General features: G+C 38.0%; 1 protein-coding gene across 2 annotated transcripts in view; it reads right to left on the bottom strand.

The window, feature by feature from the left end:
* dnajc3a (DnaJ (Hsp40) homolog, subfamily C, member 3a) overlaps positions 1 to 18,639 on the bottom strand; it is a 54,850-nt gene that overhangs the window by 16,397 nt on the left and 19,814 nt on the right. The window lies entirely within an intron of this gene.

Raw genomic sequence — 18,639 nt, 5'->3', positions numbered from 1 at the left:
AATATGCTAACAGAAAGACATCTTGAATATACAAACTGCTTTTATGTTTCAACTGGAAAAATGCTGTAAGTTGAAAAATTATGGAATTGAAAAAGTGTTATTCAGAGTTGAAAATTGGCAAATATTTACTCCCTTTAGGAAAAATCTAATTTAAACTCAAAATCAACCAAGAATGAACATGAGTGATAAATACTCCAAGCATGGAATCACCTACTCCATTATCTACAATGAGATCACAAATACTGCAGAAATACACACTGCATCCATGTTCTAGGATGTCAGCATAAAGCAATAAAAATGAATAAATACATTCATGCCATTGACACTATAATGCGTCCTTTATGGATCATGTAAGTGTTCTGCTGTCAGAAGCCTTAAATGTTTTCTTCAATCATTTAGAAAAGTAAACTGAAAATAACCTATAATAATCATATTTTGAGATGTAATGGGGCATATATTACAAATATGCCTACATTACTCTTGGACCTTTCTGCAAACTCAGCTTCTGTTCAGATTCATGAATAGGTTCACAGCATTACAGTCCCCCGATATTACAAAGAGCTGACCCAGCATGATTTCTCACATATACACATTATTACAGCAGCTTTCAATGCATAGCAGGACAACCTATTTGATCGTATCTATTGATTTGCCTTTTTGAATGCAATACAGAGCTTTTTCCACTCTTAAATATCCACTTGCAGAATAAATAGAGCACCATTACCGTCTGTCATTTGCTGAATAAAAGATGTTCAACAACACGACTTTAACGACACAAAAATTATGTTCACTTTGCAAGTGACTGAAAAGCAAAAGGCAGAATAAGCCTGAATGTAACCGGCTGCTTGCTTTACGATTCTGATTGAATACACTTGCACAGAGAGGATTGTGCCACATTAAGTGTTTATTTTCATCACGAGAATTTTCTATAGTAATTGGAAACATCACCCTACACCAAACAACCACAAATAACTTTCCAAACAATATTTAATTTTATAGGAAAAAAATAAACAAAATTTAGCATTGTTTGCTTGTTGATAAAATTATTTCCAAAAACCCAAATAAATGGCAAATTATCTGTTTTATAATGAAACATTCCACATGCTCAAAACAGAAAGCATTAAAATGGAAGCTAAAGAAAAACCTAGAAAATCAAACACTTTTTCAGAACAAAATTTGGCTGCTGAATATTTAATTATTATTATTTCAACCAAGTGGACAGAAAAAAGAGAAGTGGTTTTTCAATCAACGTTACCATATACTGTACAGAACATGCACAGCAGTGACCAGAAGTCAGCAAATAGATCTGATCTGATGCCAGATTCTTACAGAGCAAATATTCTATGGACCAGGCCCGCCATAAATTGCTCCCAATTTATATATTTTATAATGCCAACACAATTTCACCAACTAGCTTAAAAAGAAAGAGCAACACATGCTTCCCTACATGCCATATGGATATTGGGTAAGCACAATAAAGCCTTCACTGATGTGGAAGTATTAAGAGTACTTTCTAGGCATTTTATTAGAGCTTGATAATAAGCCAATGGATCAAGCTACCGAATCTTTGAAATCCACAACTCTTGTCAGCTGCGGCCACTGCCTGTCATATTCAGGTCTTCAAAGAAATTTTCAAAAGTTTGGGGATATGATAGATAGATGGCGTCAGTCAGGCCAATGATACTGTATATTCATATTCACTGATGAATCGACAGACAGCATTACGTGGAACGACTGTACATTTATGTCAGTTATTGTGGTGGAGCATGCGAATATGGGTGGATGTTGCAAGGTGCCAAAGCACCTTTCCTTTTTGCTCAAGTCACGCTTTTGAGCTGTTTGTGCACCTTGCTTTTGAAGGGGAGACTTGCTACTCAGAATGTTTCTAGATGCCGACTTTATAACTGAAGCAGGAAATGTGGAGATTTTTTCCATTTTCTTATTCATACCACTTGACTGCTCCTGGTTGTCAAATAAATTTAGCATAACACAAAAGACAACCCGTGTAAAATACAATACACAGTTTTTAAAATGTTTAATTTATTGAGGGAAGAATGTTACCTAACGTGAAAAAGTAATCTCCCCTTATTTACTCAATCAACCAATGACACTAATTTAAAATAATGGATTAAATCAGACTTGACACACCCAAACTTGAATGCTAAATATCACTTAAATAAAACCTTTACAGTAATGTGAAGTTGACTAAAAGTTCTCAACATGTAACACCATGCCGTAATCATAGGAAAGCTCCTGAAATAGATCATTCAGGTTTAGGGTTACAAAACAATCGCTAAAACCCTGAGACTCCAGCAATCCACCCTGAGAGCCACCTTCTCCAAATGCAAAAACCTTGGAACAGTGTTAAAATCTGCCCAGGAGTGTAAAATGATTCCAGGAGCAAATAGAAAACTCACCAAGAAGTCACAAAAGAACCCAGACAAACACAGGAGCTGCACTTTGGGGGAAGGGGGAGTGGAGTATGCATGGGAGATTTGAAAAACCACTGCTAAAGGATGAAACATACAGGCGTGTCTAACAATGACCAAAACACACTTTGATTACTAACAAAACTTTTGGGATAAAAGTTCTCTGGACTGGAGTCAAACATACAACTTTCTGGAAGACATGGACCCCAATGAAACTGACATAAAGCTAACACAGCTTTCCACAAGAAGTGGCAACAGTCAAACACGGTGGTGGTAGTGTGACATTGTGGGAATGCTTTGATGCTTCAGGGCCCTGGTGACTTGCCATAACTAAGGGAAGCAGAAATTTGTCTATCTACTAGAAAACACTAAATGAGAATTTCTGGGAATCAGTCCATGATCTGAAGCTCAAGCACAACTGGGGTATGTAGCTGGAGTGAACAATGACATGGAGCACCAAGCAAGTCCACCTCTGTAGAAAACCTTCCATTGTGTCTGAATTAAAACAATTTTCTAGAGAACAGTGAACCAAACTTTCATCACATCAATTCCAAAGACCGATCTCCTGTTACCGGAAGCATTTGACTGCAGATGTTACTTTTAAAGGTGGCAGAACCAAGTATTAAATTTAGGGGGACAAGTGTTTTTTTTACATGGGTGATACAGGTGTTGAACTTTTTTTTCCCCTTCGATAGATTAAAGGATCATTTAAAAACTGTACATTGTGTTTACAGAGGTGGTCTTTTGTATGGTTTCAAATCTCCAACCAGATTTATTTAAAAAGTGTTATGAATAAGCAAAAATAATGAAAAAATCAAGAGAAGCACACTACAGTATAAGCTGTGAAAACCTGCAGCCCCCATAGAATTCCAAGACTGGAGCTGGAGACCCCTGCATTAAACCAAATATATATTAGATCAAAATTGTTTTGCCTAGTGGCACAAATCATCAACAGGTTTATATATCTTTATTTGGTATTGTATTGTGAACTTTATTTGTCACCGGGGGAAAGTTGGCTTTTTAGAGAAGCGCTTTAAACAAACAAACAGATAGTCCCAACAGTATGACTAAAAAGTAAGAAAATCAAAAAGAAAGAGAACATCTGACTTGATAGTCCCAGTCACAGTGGGGCAACATACAGATTATCAGCAAAAAGGAGCCCCATTAGCATTTCTTGGTGGGTCCAGAGTGTGTCCAATAATTGAGCCTGCACTTTTAATTAGCTTGTTGATTTGGTGGGCCTCTACTTCTGAAAGACCCCCACAACCCTGTGCAGTTTCTACATGTGTACTGTGGAATCCATCCTGGTACAGCAACTGCTCAGCTCAGGACTGCAGAGCTCTGCAGCGTGTGGTGAACACAGTACAGCAGATCACGGGCACACAGCTCCCTGCGATCCTTGACATCCACACTACACGCTGTCGGAGGAAAGTGAACCATATCAGGAGGGACCCCAGCCACCCTGCACTGTCACTTTTCACCCTCCTCCCATCTGGGAAGCAACTAAAGTCCATTTGGATGCACACCTCCAGGTTCAGGAATAGTTTCTACCCAAGTGTAATCATACTCCTGTACAATCAGTAACCTTGTGTCACCTCCACTGCTACCTGCACATATACAGTACTTCTGCCACTGTCTCTATTTATTCCCAGGATTCCAGTTTTATTTATTTACTTATATATATTCATTTATTTATTGTGGGGTTTTTTTGTCTATGTTCACTGTCTGCAGGGTCACATGCAAGCATTTCATTGTACATGACACTTGTACACATGACATTAAAAAGATTTGAAATTGAAATTAAAGTGATGTTACCAGCCCAGCACAAAAAGTCAATAACCACTTCCTTGGTTTTGCTGATATTAAAATTATAGACAATTCTTTCTGCACCACAAAATAAACTTATGCACCCGACTTCTGTACTTTGACTCATTCCCCCTAGAAGCACACCCATAAGTGCAGAATCATCAGAATTTCTGGAAGTGACATTACTGGGGGTTCTGTTTAGTCTGGGGTGTACAAAGTGGTACTCCACTGTTGCTCATGTCCATAATCAAAAAGACAGTCTCACCAACTATAGTCTCTTTAGACTGAAGACAGCATCGTATCATCCACCTTCATATCTCCAAGCTTACCCCTTAACAGGGATGGCTGGGTGATCCTGAAGGCACTAGAGAAATTGAAAAACATAATCCTCACAGTGCTGCTAGCTTTGTCCAGGGTAGAGTAAACACCATGAAGCAAATAAAGGATTGTATTCTCCATTCCCATCTTTTTCTGACAGGCAAACTGCAGTGGGTCTAGGTGGTCTAACACAAGAGGACTAATATATTCTAGGACTAGCTCCTCACAAGGTCTTCATGATGTGAGACAGAAGTTTTGTTTTCTCTTTACAGGACAATGTTTATCATTCCAAAAAGCAAAATACCCGCGCTTCGCAGCGTCAAAATACTGCCTTAACAGTTTTATTAAGAAGAAATTTAAATCTTTTTAAACTCAGGGAAAATATACCAATAATTATTTGTTAAGGATCTCTTTGTATGCCACGTTGTCAGTTCGGCCCTCCCGTTGTAATATGGCCAGGCTGTGCACTGAGCTTACTCTTAAGCATGCAACATACAGTGGGCCATGTGAACAGTAATCTTGTTTCAAATCTCACAGCTTGGATTGCTGCTGTCATAATCGGTTTGAGTTTCATGGTTTGTTTCAATTACGACAGTATTTGTAGGACTTGTGTTGAAGAGACATTCGGCATCTGTCAAGCGCTGCAAGTATACAACCAGTTTCATCGATAACTTCACATCCAGCTTTTGAGAGTTTAAATATTCATAAACATCAAAGTGTCCACTACTGAAATTGTCACCTGTGAATCTAAGATGTTAAAGAGGCATTGGCGGTCGTCCAAAGGTGTAAAATATTTGGCCATTTCGATACACTTGAAAGCAACAACCGAACAATTCAGCGGCAGCCATCAACTCACATGTAGAACCATAGGTGAAGGGCTTAAGCATTTCATTATTATAGTGCTCCTGTGTAGTATAATTATCTCCTGTACCGTCATTAGTCCACACCTTGAACCTGTCCCAGTCATTCAATACATAAGACACAATGTTCCACCGGATATCAAGAGTGAGCCTGATATGGCCGTGCAATATGTAACAAAGAGAATGGAAAAGGTAGGTGTCATCTCCGGGCATGGAAACCACTCGGTAAGTGACAGTTCTTTGATCGATGGTGATTGCCTCGATAGACATGTTAATGCGGGTACGGTTGGAATGATAAAGGAAATGGGTACCTGAACAATGTAAAGTAAGTCTAAAATACCTACACAATAACTATAATCATAATAAATAACAATAAAACAGCGGTGAAGCCGTGGATTAAATAAAAAGTCTGTAGTTATCAGCAGGGAGACGTGAATCCCGTGGCGAAGCAAGGAAGGGAATGTAGAGACTGGAGCGATGGACTGCCTTATATAGGCAGGCAGCGAATAACGTGGGAGGCATTTGGATGGGGGACCCAACGCCGCCTCACACGGTGACCGAGCTGCAGACTATGGACGTATATATGTACGTAAGTACAATTCAGTTAGCGTTGGGAACCCGCGTATCAAATTTCTTGAAGATGGGCCCATAAGTAACAAAGACTGTTGAAAAGTTCAATATAGCGGCCGACAGTGGCATCATACCACCGAAATAAGTACCAAATTTCAGCCTTCTACCTACACGGGAAGTTGGAGAATTAGGGACGTTTGGAAAATTCAGTATGGCGGCCGACAGTGGCGTCATTCCACCGAAATAAGTACTTACATCGGTTTTGGTTAGCGCAGGGAAGCCACCTACCAAATTTCGTGAAGATGGGGCCATAAATAAGAAAGTTCAACACGGTGGATGTTGTCGACCGTTACATGTAGAATTTCGAAATGAAACCTGCTTAACTTTTGTAAGTAAGCTGTAAGGAATAAGCCTGCCAAATTTCAGCCTTCTACCTACACGGGAAGTTGGAGAATTAGTGATGAGTCAGTGAGTGAGTGAGGGCTTTGCCTTTTATTAGTATAGATTATCATTATGGAGATTTATAATTTACTCTTGTAGTTATATTTAAAAAAAAATATTTTTTAATCACTTTTTTTTATTTTGCAACTATTTGTGCTATAACTTGTGCATACAATGTACAGTGGAACCTCGGGTCACAACCGTAATTCATTCCAAAACTTTGGTCACAACCCAGTTTGGTCATGACCCAAAGTAATTTCCCTCATAGGGTGGGTTGTATGTAGATACAATTAATCCATTCCGGACCATACGAGCTGTATGTAGATATATATATATATTTTTTAAGATTTTTAAGCACAAAAACAGTTAATTATACCATAGAATGCACAGTGAAATAGTAAACTAAATGAAAAAACATTGAATAACACGGAGAAAAACTTGAACAGAGAAAACTAACCTTGCAGTCTCTTTAAAAACAAGCCCGGTGCATTCTTTAACTGCCTTCTCGCTCTCTGTACAGGGAGAGACTAAACACGTGCAGAAATAATCAGCGCATACAAACCAGAAGGGAAACTGGCTTGTTTGTCACCCGAGTGTGTGGTCATGAACAGATGCAAAAGTTTGGCAAACTTTTTGGTTGTAACCCGATTTGCACATGGTCTGAGATGTTCGTGACACGAGGTTCCACTGTATTTCTTCTCCAGATAGACATGTTTCGACAGAACAATATCTGGCCTTCACTTTTTATATGTACTGTAGAAGATGTTCTTTCAGTAAGGCACAGTCATTATGCTGTATGGCAATTTATTTGAAAATAGTAAATAATGAAAAGCTTTCATTTTTACTGCTTCAAAACAATACAACTCTATAAATTGGTCACCAGCGTTTCATAACTTTTTTTTCCCAGTTGTTCCTGAACATCTGGACGTGCATTCTGTGTCATTTGGAAGTATATCACAACACTTAATAAAAAATAAATAAATAAAACTAAAAAGTAATGTTCAAAGTGCACTTTTTTGCTTTAAAGAAAAAGAAAAAAAAAGTACCCCGAGTTTACAATTTTATTGTGCTATAATTTTTTCCATTACATAGTTCCTTCATCAGATGTATACATTTGGAAAGAATGATACCTGGCCACAATATGGACATCTACAATTTGTGCTTTCAGTAAAGTATGTTCATAATGTAGTCATTTATTTGGCCACAGTACAAAAAACATATTTTGCTACTTCATAACAATTAACAGACATGTTAGCAGTAGATCTTTCGCAATTGTATTTTTTGGGTTATCACCGATACACTGTGCATTACTTTTATGTTGTTTGGAAGCCTATTTCAACATTTACACATTCAAAGTCTTTTCTGCAACTTCATGTTATTTATATAAATCTAAAAAAGAATATGTACAGTGATTCCTTGCTATATCGCGCTTCGACTTTCGCGGCTTCACTCTATCGCGGATTTTAAATGTAAGCACATCTAAACATATATCACAGATTTTTCGCTGGTTCGCCGTTTCTGCGGACAATGGGTCTTTTAATTTATGCTACATGCTTCCTCAGTTTGTTTGCCCAGTTGATTTCATACAAGGGACACTATTGGTGGATGGCTTAGAAGCTACCCAATCAGAGCATGTATTACGTATTAACTAAAACTCCTCAATGACATACGATATGCTCCCGGCGCGGTGCTTGATTGTTTGCTTTTCTCTGTCTCTATCACTCTCTCTGCATGACAGAGGGGGTGTGAGCAGAGGGGCTGTTTGCCTAGAGGATACGGACGCTCCTCTAAAAAAAAAATGCCGCTTTATCGCGGTGCTTCGGCATACTTAAAAGCACGTATGGATTTTTTGATTGTTTGCTTTTCTTAGCAAGCGCTCTCTCTCTCTGAAATTCTCTGCTCCTGACGCGCGCACTCCTTTGAAGAGAAAATATATTTGCATTCTTTTAATTGTGAGAAAGAACTGTCATCTCTGTCTTGTCTTGGAGCACAGTTTGAACTTTTGACTAAATGGTGTTATTTCATGTCTAGAGGGCTCTAATAATGTTGACAGTGTGGGAGAGTTTATAAGGGCTTAAAATATATAAAAATAACTATACAAACATACGGTTTCTACTTTGCGAATTTTAACTGTATATGGAGTTAAATATGAAGGAATTTGTGTTTAGTTAAATCAAAGTACCAGAAATTGGGCAAAATTAAAGCCATTGTAAACTAAAACTTTAAGTGTATTAATTTCACTGGAATACATTATTTGTGCAAAGTTTGATAGATTTGTAATCTGTTCGGTCTAAAGTCAACATCAGTTTATATGTTCATGTCAAACTGAAAGCACTGTTGCAGCAATCTTGGGAGTATAAATATCTGATCCATCAGTCTACTGGACTTTCGGTACTCACCCAGGATATTTTCCGCCAGTGCTTCTAACCACTTCATCACTGCCTTTTCTGAATCCATTGTACACAAAACTTAGCACAGTTAACTCCCCTGTAATTTTCATACACCAAAATCTTTTACTTTTTCTACTGGATGGGCCATAAGACCCCAAATGTGGGCAATAAAAAAATGTCCATGCCACTGGCATACTTTCTGTCATGCAATTAACACTTTCTCCTTCATGTTCACACCATATTTTGAGTTCTATTGCCACGCTCTTTAGCCAAAGTACCTAGTTCTTCTTTAGCTCATCTCTTCTCCTGTTGGTGCTGCTATTAGACTTTCTTGCTCTCTTATTCTGATCTCATCCTGCCCCTCATTATTTGCTTTAACATTCTCTTCTTCCATCTCCACTCCACCTATAAATGTCCTCAAAGTGTTCCCTCCATCTTATCAGTTGGCCCCCTGGTCTCCAAACTAAATCCCTTCTTTACCCTTGCAAAACACAACTTTAAGCTAGAACCATTTTTCCTCTGACTTTTGAGTACTCTTCCCCCCAAACCCATCACCACTGCAACCAAATCCCATCGTCCTCAATGATGTGCTCTTCTTAGTCATGCACACTACTAATCTTCAGTTCTTTTTGTAATCCTCTACTGATGCTCTTCTTTATCTTGCATCAATGCTTCTTCATACCACATGTTCACAATCCTCAAACAATCCCCACTCGTATTTTTTCCTATTCTCTATTTGCCACGGTTATGCTTCCCAATAGATCCCACTTTTCTTCAACATTACTTTTCTTTAAGCTCCATATGTATTATGGCAACTTTTCCTGTGCTAGTTCCTCAATCTTTCTTTACATGTTTAACATAAAGATTCCTTAACTTGCATCTCCCCTAATCACCGAGCTCTCAAAAGAGGCATGTTTTGTTCTTCATTTGCCTCTTCAAGTGGTGCACATGCACATCCTAAAGATGTATTAAAATATTCACATTATCAGAACATGATGAAAACAAATTCATTAGAGGAGCTCAGCTTCAAAACAGTATAAAGAGACACCAGTATAACATCATTTGGAAAGAGGGAAAAGAAATTTTACTCTAGGTTTGATAATTCAGACATTTAAAAGAAGACCAGTATCAGAGGACATTAACTATGCAATTATTTACTCATCTAGAAATAGTCTTTGGTGTACCAATTAGTGTAAAGATTAGATTTATTTATTAAATGAACAGCATCGTATAATCCCCACTCCCCAACTCGGCCTCTGAAATGACCTATTGATTTCCATCTTTTTTTTTTTTTTACTAATCAGTTTCATTGCACATTCTATCATATCAGTTTGTTCAAGACCACTACTCCTCTTGGAAAAGAAAGGCTCACAACCGCTTGAAACAGGAAATCATTTTTGGGCACAGGGGCATTTGTAGCTGCTGGCAATGTTGCATGATAACTAAAAAAGCTTCAGGGTAAAGGAAGATTGTTCCCAGCTAGCCCTGCCTAACCTTCTAAGCAATAGAAAGAGAGAAATTCTAAAATAAAACTACAGTTCCATAGTAAAAGGTTCTGACAAGAAGGTCGGTAAAAGCACATTAAAACATGCAAAAAGCTTACAGAGTATTGGGCATCAAAATAGTGAAAGACAGAAAAATCCAAAAATTACATTATACACACAGATCAACAAAGACTCTCCGACTTATCTATTAATTTAATTGTTCAGAGAGATGACCAGGATAAAAAAAAAAGCATGTAAGAATATGGTGACATGACAGTTCATGGCAGATGCTGCTGCCTAGATGTAGGGGCATGAAGTGGCCACTTTATAACAGTTAATAAAGAGTAATATCTACCACTCAATCTGCCTATGCTTTGAATAAAGGCAAGCAGGTGGATAGAAAAAGTGGAGTAAATAGAGATGCTATAGCACTGCTACCACCTGCTGGTCACTGTCCCTCTGTAAACCACTTCTGAAAGGAGGAGAAGAGCGAAATGAGCTCCTCTATAAACACAAGCATTTTTATTTAAAGACACCACAAACTATATTTATCTTTTTCCCCTCTATGACCGTTACACACAAACAGAAAAGCCCAGGAAAGCGCTCCAGAAATATCATGCAATAGTCTTGTATTCAAGCATACACCTACTTGATGGGGTGGAGGGGTATAAGTGTTTTGTCTAAAAGAGCACAATTAAAAAAAAAAAAAAAAAAAGGATCAAACATTACATCTCTTTTTGTGAACATATTAAAAACATTATGTTTCAGACAGACAAGGGGTTAATTTTTATATATGGGTTTACCATTACACTGCTAAAAATCTAAACACAGTTCTGTTCACAACGTACTCAGTCACTGTATTAAACTTTTTACAGTACTTGGAAATTTCATTTTAACCCTGTAACACAAACAAACAAAAAGTGGGTCAGGTGTCTACCCAGAAAAACTGCCTGTCAAAAATGCATCCAATATGAAAATTTTCAAAAATATTTAAAACCTACAGCTTACATTTTCCTCATATTAATAATAAAAAAAAAAGCAGCATCCATCTATTCATTATCCAACCTGCTATATCCAACTACAGCGTCACAGGGGTCTGCTGGAGTTAATCCCAGCCAACACAGGGCGCAAGGCAGGAAACAAACCACGGGCAGGGCGCCAGCCCACCACAGGGAGCGCACACACACACACACACACACACAGGACAATTAAAGCAGCATACTCAAAAAAATTGGACTAAAGAGTAATTAATCGAACTTGTGTGTAATTGGGTAGCAAGTAGGCTTTGTAAAGCGGCACATTAACATTTATATTGTTTAGTTTGTCCTTACAAAGCAGAAACATCAAAAGTCAGAAAAACACACTGACTTAAAAGAACTCTACTAGTTAACAGCATAAAAATTTTGCTAAAATCCTAATATAGCTTTATGTTCCCCAACTAACACACATTCCCTAAAAAGGTTTATGGTAAAGATTTCCAATTCCATCATCAGCCTGAATGGTACCAGCATAGCATAATCAGCAAATCCCAGTACAGTTCTGCAAATACCACAACTTTAAAATTTAGTGAAACATCTTCTGTTCAATGCAACAGAATTTCAGAAGCACAGATCAAGAAGGACTCCCATATTATTAGTCACAAAATACTCAGAAAAAGTGACATTTCACTATAGTGTTGTAGGTTAACCAAATGCATTCCATAAATTAACATAAGACATGATTCCTTTAATTACAGAATATTTGTGCAGCTATATTCTGCTAGACAACTTCTCAGCTAGCTATGGAGCTACCAAACTATACATGAAATGAGGAAATCCAGTCTTGAATTTTCGCAAATCATAGCAATAGCCATTTGCCATTTCTTAAAAATTAATCTTAACAGCAAGTGGTTACAAGTTTAAACTAATAATGACACAAACAATTTGCCTTGTATAAATGGTACATTTCAAAATTTTGGCCAGATCTCACCTCCCAACGACCAAAAAAAACAAACACACACACGCTCCTCTCAAATCAGTCCTGAATGTTTTGTGCATTTCTTAACCACCTATTCATTAACCTTCACCATCATTGTAAAGTACCCACCACCACAACAAATAAGACAAGTTGTTAAACTTGATTCTACAGCTCACTTATGGATCCAATTTAAAATTAGAGAGTGAACTTAGGTTTTGATTGTAACTGGATTTTTATATCGTTTATATGTTTTATATTGTTTGCATACATAAGCAATCAATCAAATAATCTGAAAATTTTAAAGTTTTGTAGCCTCAAGGGAGGAGAAGAAGTGCAAATAATCAGGCCTAAACTGTTGCTACCATGGTTTTACGAGACCTCTGTCCCCAACTTGGTTTTCTAATGCATTTTTAAATAGTTTGTTTCAGTTCAGTTTTGTTTTTGTAAATTAATTCCTTTTTGTGTTTAATTGTTTTTGTAAAATTTAGTTATTATCTTGTTCATGTTGCATTTTGGGAGATAGAGGGGGTATTTTTCGTATATGGATTACTTGTTTAGCCGGATGTAATTGTTGACAATTTGGCATGATCCTGGGTCTGTCGGTTTTTCAAAACTCTTGCTGGATGTGTTGTCATAGCAGAACATCCAAATCCTCAAACCTGCTCGGTGCATTGAATATTGTACCTCAAAGATTTATTAGCACCTTATATCTGAAGTCAAACTAGGTGAAGTCGGGCTCGCAAAACCACACAGACAGTATGCATTGCTTTGAGGTTTTTTGCAAGCGGCACTTTTTTTTATATACTGTAGGTGATGCGGAAAACTCTATCTAAAAGTTTAGTTTGCCAGACAATTTGTAAAGTCTGTTTGGCTCCGAAATATTTCCTTCAGGTTTTCATAGTGTTTCCTGGACACCTGCGTGAGCAGACAATAAAAGCAGAGTTTCATGCCATTGCAGGTACACAGGCAAAAACATCCACAGTTCCATTAAGAATCTCACAATCAGCCTAACATTCTCATTACCCAGGATTTCCAAATGTGATTGGGGCACATGGGACTGATCAGAGTGGAGTTTGATCAAACATTTGGAAAATTTACCTCTCCTCCTGATGAATAATCAGACACAGCGTCTTCATCAAATATTTGACCTTCGTCAATATCTCGTTGGTCAGACACAGGTTCTAGGGATATGACATTCTCCTACAACTGACCCAACAAAAAAGAGGGCTATATGGAACATACCTATGGCACACATTGAGGACAAATATATGCAATGACCATCATTTATCTGAAATTGAGTGACCACTGCATTCTGCCACTGGTTCTGAGGAGGAGGTTCCCCCTGGAATGCCCTCAGAAACAGGGCGATGGGCATGTTGCTGGAGAGCCAACTCTTCTGCAGGGGTTAGGTCTGGACCGCGTGGACCTCCACCTGTTTTTTGCTTGTCTGCCTTCTTATTAGCTTTAAAATTAATGTTTTTTATATTATGATTCTTTATGTCAACAATTCTTTAAATAAGTTATATACCAATACTAGCAAAATACCCGCGCTTCGCAGCGGAGAAGTAGTGTGTTAAAGAAGCAATGAAAAGAAAAGGAAACATTTTGAAAATAACGTAACCTGATTGTCAATGTAATTGTTTTGTCACTGTTGTGAGTGATGAGTGTTGTTGTCATATACGCTGTTTGTTAAAACGGTTGACTCCCGCTCTTATGTGCAATAACAAATCAAATCATTCAGTTGTCTTTGCTCATATGTCATTTTAGAGCTGGACGCCTGGCATCTTTTTTTGGCCACAAGTTTGTTTCTGTTTGGTGTGAGGTTCTGTGTTGTGGAGATTCTCAGGATGGATTGCAGGTGCTCATCAGTGAGGCGTCTCCTGTGTGCTGTTTTGTTAGTCTTTATCACTGAGAAGAGCTTCTCACACAGATATGTGCTACCAAACATGCACAAGGTTCGAGCCGCATGTAGACGGACTTTTTTTGTTCATCAAAGTCACCAAAGCGCCGTGCAAACTCAGTGCGCAGTGCGCTCAGTTTATCAGCAAAGTGCGTATTTGGGAACACCGTAGTGACGACTTGGTTTAACAGTACTTGGCAACAGGGAAAGTGGGGCAAGGTGAACTGGTGCATTTGTGTCTCCCATAAAAGCAGCTTCACTTGAAATCACTTTGTGATTGTGCACGGGTTAAAACGTCCGCTGAAGTGTCAGATTCTTATTTAATTATGCTGTTTTCTGTATCTTCTGAATTGCATTCAGGTTACCCTGATGCAAGGCAGCTGAAGCGCTGCATTATGGGATCTGTAGTTTATTGTGTTACCAGCGCTTCATATACCCGGCTTTAATAACAATAATACAGTATATAAAATGATCTCGGGCGGATATAATTACGCGCCGGCGGATGTGGCCCGCGCCCTTGAGTTTGACACATGGACTAAATAGAACTTGAAAAGATATGTTTTTCAAATGTGATCGCGCAATTCAGATAGAGTTGACGCGACTACAGCCTGCATGCCTCAATGAGTCATCCTCCCTCGCTCTTACTTTTTACCGTTCATCTAATGAATACACTGAGTATGGCTTTACCAAAACAATCATTGATGGCGAATAAAGTATCCATTAATCGAGTATGTAGAGCGGGATATATATATATACATATATACCCGCGTATCGCACCGGAGAAGTAGTGTGTTAAAAAAGGTAGAAAAGAAAAGGGAACATTTTAAAAATAACGTAACATGACTGTCAATATACAGTATTTGTTTTGTGAGTGTTACTGAGTGTTGCTGTCATCAAGGATTTGATTATCATTATTTCTTTCAATCAGGTTCGTATTTGTAGGATGTGTTGTGTTCAAGTTACATTCCGTGTTTGTCAATCGTTGTAAAGATGACAGGTTTCATTCATCGATTCGTTTCTTACTGCATCAATAAACAGCTCGTCTTCTTCTTTATCTGAGACCTGACACACTGCATGCACGGGTTTTTTTTACACTGTCTTCCTTTAGCGGGACATTGACTTTTTCCACCGTGTGCTTTGTTTCCACAGTAGCTGCATTCATGAATATGCTTATCAGACGCTTCATATTTTTGCTGCCATTTCAATTGTGTAATTCGGTTTTTGTTCAGCGCTCTTTGGAACTGTTGCTTTTTATCTGTGCACTGCGTCAGTTCACGTGAGCCACTCAGTGCACTTGCATCGAAGGTTCCCAGCTGTGCTGGTGCCATCTCGTGCTATGTCCATGGCTGTATTTAATGTTACCTTAGTCCTGGCACTTAAAACTTTCTCTCGCAGTTTCGCTGAGTTTGTGTCAAACACCACCCTGACCATCTCATCTTCCTCTCCATAAGCACAGTCCTTCACCCGTGAATATTTACCCGTGGCAGTTTGCTATTGGATTGCCGCTGACGGACGGCCTTATATGGGCAGGCACTAAATTACAAACGCCAGCGCAGCCTGTCTATGAACTTAATTTAAAGTGTAGGTTTACATCGTGCTTTGTTTCCGAAGTAGCAGAACTCATGAATATGGTTGTATATGTCACTCGCTCGCTTCTTATTGTTTCGCTGCCTTCTCAATTATATAATGCATGTTTTCTTAAGCGCTTTTTTGAGCTCTTCCTGGTTTTCTATGTACTGCGTGATTACGTGGGAGGCGTGATGATGTCACACGAAACTCCCCCACGGCGTTGAAGCTCATCTCCATTACAGTAAATGGAGAAAAACTGCTTCCAGTTATGACCATTACGCGTAGAATTTCGATATATAACCTGCCCAACTTTTGTAAGGAAGCTGTAAGGAATGAACCTGCCAAATTTCAGCCTTCCACCCACATGGGAAGTTTGAGAATTAGTGATGAGTCAGTGAGTGAGTCAGTGAGTGAGTCAGTGAGTGAGTGAGGGCTTTGCCTTTTATTAGTATAGATTTACCAGTTTGAAGTATATTCTTGTACTTCACTTTAACCTGTTCCCATGTTCTCCTTGCGCTCACGTTTGATCTGGAATTATGACATATTAAATAATTATTAAATAATAATTAATCTGACACATAGGAAATGAAACGCTGCATTCAGCAAGTACAATGCACACTACTTAGCGTTTAATTTGTTGGCCATTTTTTGCCAGCCGTCTTTTCTGGTTTGGGCTGCTTTTGCAGTGTTACCCCTTATGCATATTAAACCTTGAAATTCTTCATATCCTTTGAATAAAAGGTCCTGCTCCACTTGTATGAAAAAATCCGCCTGCTCTTTCGTTATTTTGTTACAGCCTATCAAAGACTTGCTGATCATTTTTTCTAGACTCAATATATATGGGCTTTTCAATCAGCATGGGTGAGTGCAATCATCTCGGATGATTAGATCCAGCTAGACTAATCTACTACACAGCTTCATTTAAAAAAAACTACTTATCCCGGATGAGTTTCACTGGCATTAACTCATCCAAGATGAGGCATATGATCTCGGATGATTTAAGCGACGTACGGAAAATACCCCCAGAGTCTCTCCATACTGTTAAAATAAATAACTTCAAATCTTTTATTTATTTAAACTCTCTCCCAAATCCAAAGCAAACCATTGGGAGCACTGAGAAAAAGTTTGTGTCTTCAGTTCCTTTTTTGTTCTTCTTTGTCAGTTGTTTTTTTTTTTGTAGGGGTGTGAATAAATGAATTTTGAGGCCTTTGTTTTTGGGCCAATTTCACTTTTGAATATTTTTGAAATTTAAGTTCTTGGCATTAGTTAACTACAGACAATAAAAAGAGTCACACCTCAAGGTCCCCCCCAAAAAAAAAAAAAAAAAAAAGTGAATAGGTAAAACATTAATTTCCACCTACAATTATGTTTAGCACCGTTAATTCCAACAGCCAAATTGTATAGATGCAAGGCAGACAAAAAATGTGCAATTTGTAATATGACATTAAAATGCATTTTATACTCTAAAGGGTACAATATCAGGCACACTTTAAAACACACCTGAAATGTGCTGCCTTCCGTTATAAATGATATGAAACGTGGAAGAAAACTTCTGGAAAGAGTTTTTATTCCAGCAGAAGTCAACAAAAAGTCTTTACCAAAAAAGTACTAATCTAAAATGTATTATTTTATATATTGACAAATGGCACAAGGGTCAACTGGAGTACATTCACAATGAATTTTTGTACTAAAGAAATCAAGAGAAGAAATGGCTTTATTCTCAGTTAGCTTAAGGTGAAGACATTCTTTCCATTTCAAGCCCAACAGAGATAATTTTCAAAACAAGTGTATTATGTATAGCTTGTCAGTGACTGGTTCACAGAGAACAGGAAAATGAGCAAAATCCATAAGCATTAAGAGCAAGGCAGAAAACAGGAACAGTGCAAGGAAGGACACCAAAGAAACTCATATTTTTGGATCTGAGAAGAGACTATAGAACCAACAGAAAAACCATGTAGAAAGCGGGAATGCAGAGGTAACACACACACGCACCACAACCAGGCTGGGTAAAGGGGGGGGGGCGGGGGCTGGGGAATTGGAGAAATAAAAAACCAAACCCTGGTTCATGGACACAATCTAAAAACAACAAAGTAAAATTGCTCCGAGTAATTAATTAAATTAAAAATTTAAACAAAAAGACCTCATGGCCACATTTCTGTTCACGTTACACCATACAGGTAGTTTTTTGTTTAATGCCCTTATGTTTTTAATCACATAATATAATCCACAAATGCACTTTCTCCTCAGTTACACAACATCCCAGGGCCCTATGCTCAGATGTATTTATTGACACACCTAGAGCACACCAAAAGAATCCTACTGAACAGCACAGACAGCGAGTGCCTACATTCCCTATGCATTTCACATCAATAATAAAGATGTGCTGCCAACTTGTGGAGGTCACTACCTGCTGTGGTAGATTCACTTGGGTTCACACAAACCGTCTGAGCTGCATGTTCCAAAGGAAATGGAGACCATATTGTATTGTCAGAAGCTGCCAGGTCCAGTAAGATTTGTTATAATAAAATCCCAGGATTACAGACCTTCTCAGAAATGTTAAGGCAACTCCCAAAGTTTTGACAAGCAAAGAAACACTTCAGTAACTTGAGCATACAACTACAATAAAGTAGATTTAGCCAGACACTAGCATCTAGGCAAACCATTAACTGAGTTTCCTTCCACTTCAAAAAAATGACAAAACAAGTTAAAATGCAGTGACAACGCAATTCACATTTCTCTTTCAAAGTTAGTTTAACATGCATAAAAGAGAAAAACCTACACCATATCTTTAAAAAGATTACCTCTTTTTTATTTCTTATATTTAAATTCTTATTCCTATCACCCATTACTAAAATTTGTTCAGTGCCATCATGACATTTACTTGTGACACTGCTGACCAAGTATTAAAATATTATG

This window comes from Polypterus senegalus, chromosome 2, assembly GCF_016835505.1.
Source record: "Polypterus senegalus isolate Bchr_013 chromosome 2, ASM1683550v1, whole genome shotgun sequence".
Taxonomy (NCBI): Eukaryota; Metazoa; Chordata; class Cladistia; order Polypteriformes; family Polypteridae; genus Polypterus; species Polypterus senegalus.
The sequence above is the reverse complement of the archived record's forward strand: the minus strand, read 5'-3'. Positions and strand labels throughout refer to the sequence as shown.